Source organism: Vicugna pacos, chromosome 31 (genome assembly GCF_048564905.1).
Source record: "Vicugna pacos chromosome 31, VicPac4, whole genome shotgun sequence".
Lineage (NCBI taxonomy): Eukaryota > Metazoa > Chordata > Mammalia > Artiodactyla > Camelidae > Vicugna > Vicugna pacos.
This window is the reverse complement of record NC_133017.1, coordinates 26,284,951-26,293,211: the sequence shown is the minus strand read 5'-3', so window position 1 is coordinate 26,293,211 and position 8,261 is coordinate 26,284,951. Positions and strand designations below refer to the sequence as shown.

At 49.7% G+C, this 8,261-nt stretch overlaps 1 pseudogene; it reads left to right on the top strand.

Moving 5' to 3' along the window:
* Positions 1 to 2,183: 2,183 nt before the first annotated feature.
* On the top strand, positions 2,184 to 5,798 carry LOC102540607 (protein Shroom3-like; annotated as a pseudogene).
* Positions 5,799 to 8,261: the final 2,463 nt, after the last annotated feature.

Genomic DNA, 8,261 nt, shown 5'->3' with positions numbered 1-8,261 from the left:
ATTGAATCTGTAGATTGCCTTGGTAGGAAGGTCATTTTAACAATAATAAGTTCTTCCAGTCCAAGAACACTGTATAGCTTTTCATCTGTGTCCTCTTCAATTTCTTTCAGCAGTGTCTTACAGTTTTCATGTCTTTTTCCTCCTTAGGTATGTTTATTCTGAGGTATTTTATTCTTTCATATGTGATGGTAAATGGGATCTTTTTTTAAATCTGTTAGTTTGTTGTTAGTGTATAGAAATACAACAGAATTCTGCATGTTAACGTTGTATCCTACAACTTTACTGAATTCATTAATGAGCTCTACTAGTTTTTTGGTAGCATTTTTAGGATCATCTATGTATAGTATCATGTCATCTGCAAACAGTGACAGTTTTATTTCTTCCTTTCCAGTTTGGATTTCTTTTATTTCTTTTTCTCGTCTGATTGCTATGACTAGGACTTCTGATGCTATGTTAAATAAAGTTTGGCTAGTATTGGCTTATCTGCTGGCATATCTGGGCCCAGGAATCTGCTTGCAGGTCCCAGAGCTAGTGTTAGATCTTGGGGGGGGGGCAGCTCCTGACACAGTTGGGGGTGGGGTCTGGGGTGTCCCTAAGCATGTATTGGCCTGCTAGTGGGTGAGGCCAGGGCCCAGTCTCCCAGGCAGGGCTTGGCCTGCTAGTAGGTAAGCTGGGTGTTCAGGCTGTGGGATTGTGGTTTTATTGGGTATGGTGTCTGCCTCTCGGGTGTAGGTGAGGCTGGTCCTGAGGCTAGAGCAGGACCCCTGGAGGGCAGAGCCAGGGCCCAGGAAATGGGGGCTAATGCCTGCCCACTGATGGGTGGAGCTGGGTCCTGGGTCCCCTGATGGGCAGGGCTGGGTCTAAAGGCAGCTGTGGGCTCAGGGGATCTTAGGGAAGACTCTGCTGGCAGGTGGGGCTGTGCCCTTACCCAGTTGGTTGCTTGGCCTAGGCATCCCAGCACTGGCGCCACCAACAGGCTGTCGGGTGGGACAGGGCTGGGTAGGGGGCTAAGGCTAGAAGGATCCGGAAATGGCACTTGCCAGCACCAGCGTCCACATGGTGGAAGGAGCTCCGCATATGGCTGCCACCAGTGTCTGTGTCCCCAGGGTGAGCTCCAGTTGCCTCCTGCCTTTGGCCTTCAAAGCCAGATGCTCTGGGGGCTCATCTTCCTGATGCAGGGCCCATGGGCTGCAGATCTCTCACTCCCTGGGGAATGGGGCTTGACTATATCACATCTCCTCCAATCCTACCTGTCTCATTGTGGTTCCTTCTTCATATTTTTAGTTTTAGAAAATATTTTGTGGTAGGTTCCGTCTTTTTCATCAATGATTGCTCTGCAAATATTTGTGATTTTGGTGTGCTCACGAGAGGGGGCCATCTTCTCTCTGATGTAGTTTTTAATCACACATGATTTTATGACATTTTCCACAAACTCAATCATATCAATTTTTATCTAATTTAGGTACATTTGGAACTTTCCATATAAACTGTCACACATGAATTTTATTTAAGAATATATATATTGCTTAAATAGTATAATCTGGAGAGTGTGAAATAGTATGTGAGGGTATGGGTTATAAGTCTATGGTCATAAAAGTATAAACATTTAAACTCATTAAAAAAACATTTTACATAGCAAAACAAACAACAATAAAATCCCCAAACAAAATTTAAACACACACACACACACACACACACACACACACACACACACACACACACAATCTGCTTACTTTCATACTCTGTACTTGGAAATTGGCAAAGGCAGGGCAGGAGATACACACTTGAATGCCTTTGGCATCCAGACAGACAATATGAACAGATGAAGCATTAATCGGTAGCTATGGAGACGGCGGTGAGCTGCGCAGTGCGCACCCCACCCAAAGAAACTTACCGATGTCATCTTCCCTTCCCCAGTGGGAAGAGGCTTCAGCATGACCAGTATGAGGACAGGCAACCTGTGTAAAATCGAATGTGTCTGAAAGTTAGGTGATACCTGGGAGGGGATTACGAAGTGTGGAGAATTTTAAAGACACAGGCCATCACTATTATGTGAAAGACCACTTAAAATGCGTCTAGTAGTCTCAAAAGCTCTGGATGTTTCATAATCTAGTCAACAACAAGTGGCGGAGGAATTAAAAATACATTTTCAGGTTGCTGAGCGCGGCCCAGCGCCGCCAGCAATGCCCCGAGCCGCCTCCTCGCAGCTGCGGCGAGACTTGAACGCGGCGTCGCCGAGCGCAGCGCGGCCCGCGGTGGAGGGGCGGCAGCGGCCTGGCGAGCCGCGGTGGTAAGGAAACCCGAAACGCAGAAGAGATGGAGTAGCCTGCTGAGGGCACGGAAGTGCCAGGGCCGAAGCCCCCATGATCTTGCATCTCAGCTGAGGAGGTTCTAACGTCAGTGACTTTTCCCTTTTAGGGATGCGTGTGCAGACCCGGGCCCTGCAGATACCGGCGCCTCCGCCTCCTTCGCCCGGAGCACCTCACCTCTGACGCCCCGCGCAGGAGCGCAGCGTGGTCAGCAGGAGTCAAGCTGCGGCTGAAGCACGGGCACAGTGAACCTGCAGGCCGACCTCACTCCTGGCACTCAGCCACATCTGGGGACCTCCCACCTGACAGCAGCATGATGCGGATGTCTCGGGGCACGATTGGCACTCCTAGGCCGCAAAGCTACCATTCTAGCTCCTCTACCAGTGACCTCTCCAGCTATGACCACGCTATCTCAGGCAGAGCCCTGACCAGTGCAGCTCCCAAGGGAGCCCAGCGTGGGTCACCCTCCCTGCCACCCTCTCTCCCCGGCCAAGTCCACCAGCAGCATCGACCAGCGCAGCCACGTCCATAGCAAGAGAGGCCGGGCTTACAGCTCCTTCTCCACCAGTTCTGGCGTCCTTGAGTATCCGCCCCCGGGCGTCTCTGGCCGGGAGCGCTCAGGCTCGCTAGACACACTTCTGCTGGAGGTGGCCTCCTAGAAGGGATGAGGCAGGCAGACATTCGCTATGTCCACATAGTCTGTGACCCCGTAGGGCAGTCTCGGGCGAGCATGAGGTGAACCCTTCAGCCCTGCTTCTCCAAGCTAGGGACACTCGAGCATCCGCAGATGGTCAAATGGCATAATGTTCCTGGGGCAAGGGAGCGCCACCCGCTTCCTGGAGCCGGCAGTGCCCCAGTTCCTTGGAGACCACCGCTGACCACTTGCCTCCTAAAGTGGGCGCACCCCTGAACCCCCGGCTCGGAGTGACAGTTGCGCCGCCTTTCGGCAGAGGAGCGCCTGGCTCTTGGTCCAGCCTTGATCAGAAACAGTCCTGCCGGCCTCAGGCCAACTCCGCAGGCTTCCTGAAATCTCCCTTCATGGAGGAAGAGCTGCATACGGCGCCAGAGAAGGGCCCGCAGGAGCCCCCGTGAGGCCCGCGCGCAACAACACGCAGAGGGCCCAGCCTGGCCAGCCTCGCTGCCCGCTGGCGGCTGCCCGGTACCCTCCTGGAGCCGCACTTTGCCCGCGTGCCCCAGGCTTCCGTGAGTCGTATCGGCACGCTCTACCCTCCGCTGGCCACGGAGGGCGCGCACACCGCTCCCCAGGGAGCGTGCGCAAGATGGCTGCCCTTGGCGAGACTGGGAACCCAAGTGGCTCGAGCAGGCCTGGCTTTGCCTTCTGCCAGCCCCCAGAACATGCCTCAGTGTCCCCAGCAGAGAGGAGACCCAAAACTCCAGCCAGATATGTCCCCTGCAAAGTCCGTTTCCCTTCAGTGCCTGGAGATGGGGAGAAGACACCTCGCACCTCTCCAGGGTGACAGCCCACGTCCCGACGAGCGAAGGCGCACCGAAGGCAACAAATATTCTCGTTACCGCGGCCGGCGGCCCCTCAGGCTCAGGCCCGGCAAGGGGGTGAGGACCAGTGGTCTTTCATGCCCTCAGAGCCTCGGTGGGAGGGGTTTCGTGAAGACCATAATGCCAACACCCAGCGGAGGCTCCAGAGAGGCAGCCTAGGCCAGCGCACGCCACGCAACTTTGGCAAGACCAAACCTGCCTTCTCCTCCCATCAGAACATTCCTGAGAGCCTAAGAAGGCAGAGCAGCCTGGATTTAGGAGGGGGAGCCTAGGACGTCCACCTGGGTGGCCAGCCCACCTGTGCAGTCAATGCCAGGCAGAGCACTCTGGAAGGAAAGTTGTTCCTGATCACAGGAACCACTTGGACAGTCAATTTCTTGTCCAAGGCTGAAGGGGAGAACTGGTGGCTTGGCTTCTTTCCACAGTTCAGACCCAGGGTGTGAAGAACCACTCTCCCCATGCCCCCAGGAGACATGGAGCCTGGGCCAAAGGAGGCTCAGCTCCAGCAGCACCTCGACTTTACTGGGCTTTTCAGCGAGGAAGCCCCAGGCAACAGTCTGGACCACTTCCCTCCGCCTCCTCCCCAGGCTATGTTCCAGGTCCAGTGGGACAGCGAGGGCTACTGTGAGCCTCACGCCAGCAGCTCCAGCAAACTTGCCAAGGTGACAGTTGCCAAGAAAAGGCCCATGCCTGGTGCAGCCCATTTGGGTGATAGTCAGATACTGGCTTTGGCTTCCAGATCCCAAACTTCTATCAAGAGTTCAGAGGCCAACAAGCCCAACTCGCACTCCGCCACTCGTTGCTCTGCCCCAACCTGCTGGGTCTCTCAGCAAGCAGCCAAGCCCAGGGCAGCCACCTGCCATCCAGACCAACGCCTAGTCCATGACCTAGTCAGTGGGGCTCAGGGTTTAGAAAAGAATGTCAGTTCTGGTCCTCAGAAGACCTCAGAAGACATCAGAACAGAGGCTCTGGCCAAGGAAATTGTCCAAGACAAATCTCTGGCAGACATTTTAGATCCAGACTCCAGAATGAAGACAACTATGGACTTGATGGAAGGTTTGTTTCCCCGAGATATTAACTTGATGCAGGGAAACAGTATAAAGAAGAAGGCCATGCAGAGAACTGTCACTTCCCAGGAAGTGAAGCCAAGAGGAGTGAAGACAAGGAAGCGGTGGGCATGTTGTCTGCTCCCAAGGCTGAGCTTCTGAACAAAATCAAAGCTGTGCCAGAGGAGGTGAATGAGAAAGAGGAGCCAGCGGATGTCAACGAAGAGCAGACAGAGCTCATCAGAAGCCTCACCCACAAGCTTGAGATCCTCCAGGAAGTGAAGGGGGGCCTGATGACGGACCCAAGCTCAGTATCACCTTGTGGGTAGAGGTGGAGGCCAGGATCAGTGAGCTCTCCAAGCCCAACGAGGTTGACAAGCACAAGATGTTCATCAGGGACTTGGACAAGGTGGTGAACCTGCTGTTCCTCCCTCTCGGGGCTCCTGTCCCGCATACAGAACATCCTCAGTGGCCTTGGTGAAGACGCCAGTCACAAGGAAAGGCGCTCTCTCAACCAGAAGAGGAAAGTCCTGGCTGGGCAGCACGAGGACGCCCAGGAGCTCAAAGAGAACCTGGACCGGAGGGAGCGCATGTTGTTAGACATCCTGGCCAATTACGTCTCTGAGGAGCAGCCCCAGGATTACCAGCATTTTGTGAAAATGAAGCCCATGTTCCTCATCGGGCAGCGGAAGCTAGACGACAAGACCATGCTGGGCCAGGAGCAAGTCAGGTGTCTGCTGGAGAGCCTTCCGGCAGCGCGGACTTTGTCCCCAAGGCAGGCGCCCTGGCTCTGTCCCCGGACCTCGCCAGCGCCATGACTCCTGTGGGGGGTGTCCTGCTATTGGCACTTTCCCAACAGAGCCTCTCCACGGCAACGCCTCCTGCAGTCCCCCACCTAAAGGTCACCCCTTCGCTCAACACTGTGTAACCTGAAGACTATTTCAGTGCGAGCCACCCTTTCAACTGTACGGGTCATTGGGGTTTTTCTTGATGAAAGGAAACATTCCATCTGGGAAAAAGCCCATGTTTTTCCCTCTCGCCCTTCATGACTGATCTAAGAGCTTGAATGCTGCCTGGAACCTACTCCTTTCTATTGTTACTTCCTAGTAGAAAGAAAATTAATGAAACTGAGAACTGATTGGACGGTGTGTGGTTGACCATTGAGTTTTTCACGGCTAAGGCAACCTGGGTTGGTGTGTGTTGCCCTCAGGAATGTATCTGCAGTGGCCTTCTTTGCTGTGGGCAGTCTGTCCCGACAGCAGGTACGAGTGCTTATCACTGAAGGGCCTACAGCGTAAAGCTTTAAAAAGAAACACACAGAGAAGAAAACTGTCAAACCTTGAACTCTGTTATTTATATTTTTTTTTTTACATTTTTATTGATTATATTTTTAAAAATGAAAAAGATCATTGTGTGCTAACCCTTTGATTCTGTTGTGTGGTGGACATAGACAGCTACGTTTGAGCTTTGTATTTTGTGAAAACCTTAATTAATGAAGAATTCCAAAGATAAATATGTGTGTGTGTGTGTGTGTGTGTGTGTGTGTGTATTTGCATCAAGTTCTTAGATAGGAGGTAAAGTGAGGATGTACTGATTATCTCCAGCAACGCTGGAAGGGACTGAGCTTTTCAAATCCATACCTTTGGCTTTTTCGCTCTGACCAAAGGTCAACATCTTCTCGCATCCTCCTGACCCACTCCGCCAGCCGCAATGGGTTCTCTTCTCCCAGAGCACGCATTAGCAGATATACTATCGATCATTCTGGCTTCCATTTAATTTATTTCCAGGAAAGTCTAGACAGGATTTTATCTGCAAAATGGGGAGGAGAAGTATAACGCATCATATGTCTTATATTATTCACAGAAACTAGACAGGTTTTACTTCTGGCTGTAACTCATTTAAGGACACAAAGAGAACTTTGACCTTAATCCACTGGGTCTGGTCTTAAAAGGTGGAGCACCGTTTGATTACTTTGAAGGTGTTTTTAACTTCAGGCTTAGTCAAAGATGACCAAGAAAAACTCATTTTGGAAAGCAGCTTGGAATGGATAATGAGACATCCTTGGGCTTGAATCTCAATTCAGCCACTTGCTACCTCTATAACCTTGAGACAGTTATGTCTCCTCGCTAAGCTTCAGTTTCTCCATTTATAAAATAAATGTCTCAACATCCCTTTTGGTTACCTTAACCTTGCCTGTACTTCGACATAATAGTCCTTTCGGTAATGTACGGTTTTCTGACTTCACCAGCCTTTGGAATAACCCAAGAAGCCATGCAGAATTTGCAAGTTCCCAGGTGATTCTAATGGATGGTCATCTTTAAGAGCACCGTGTTAAAATTTTTCAATTTGAAACATTTGGTGCGAATTATATTTTCTAATTGGATCTTGGATACAGTTGTTAATTCTTTTAACAAGAATTATCTTGCATAGATTTCTGCTAAATACTCATTGAGACTCTGGTAGGCTCTAGGATTAGATAAATTTTTTGAATTTCCTGTTTTTAAGAATTTTACCTGTGTAGAAAATGCATTTAGAATTTATACTCAAACAGCATAGACTTTGGTTTAAAGGATGCACATTGTTATTTTAATTGTGTTTATTATCATGTGTTTTGCTTTGAAAACATATTTCAGACAACAAGACAAGTAAAGGAAAATAACAGCCACACAAACTGGGAAGCAAGACATAGAATTCCTGCTCACAGGTGACATGACTGTCTACATAGAAGATTCCAGAGAATCGACACACAGCAACGACAACAAACTCCTGGAGCCGATCAGTGACTGTAGCAAGGCTGCAAGGCTGCAGAACACAGGAAATCTGTGTAAGTCAACAGAACTCATATATACCAACAATAAACAACTGGGATTTGAAATTAAAAACACGGCACTATTTTTTAAAATGAGTGGAAAATGGCTAACTGTGTAAGTTATGTCAAACTATATATAATGTCAAAAATCAGGTTGTATACCTTAAATATATACAATTTTATTTGTCAGTTGTACCTCGACAAAGCTAGGGGAAAAGCCCATGGTGCCATTTACATTATCAATAAAAACATTTAGCTATAAATCTAACAAAATATGTACATCTGTGTGACAAAAATTACAAATCTCTGGTGAAAGAAATCAAGGAAGATCTAAATAAATGGGAAGGTAATTCATGCTATGGATAGGAACACTCAGTATTGCTAAGACGTCAGTTCCTCCCAACTTGATCTACGCACTCAATGCAATACCAATGAAAGTTCCAGCCAGCAGCTTTTTGGTTATCTACAAACTGATTCTGAAGTCTATATGGAAAGCCCAAAAGGCCCAGACTAGCCAAGACGATATTGAAGAAGTAAAACCAAGTCAGAGGACTGACTTTACTCCAACTGCAAGTCTTATGA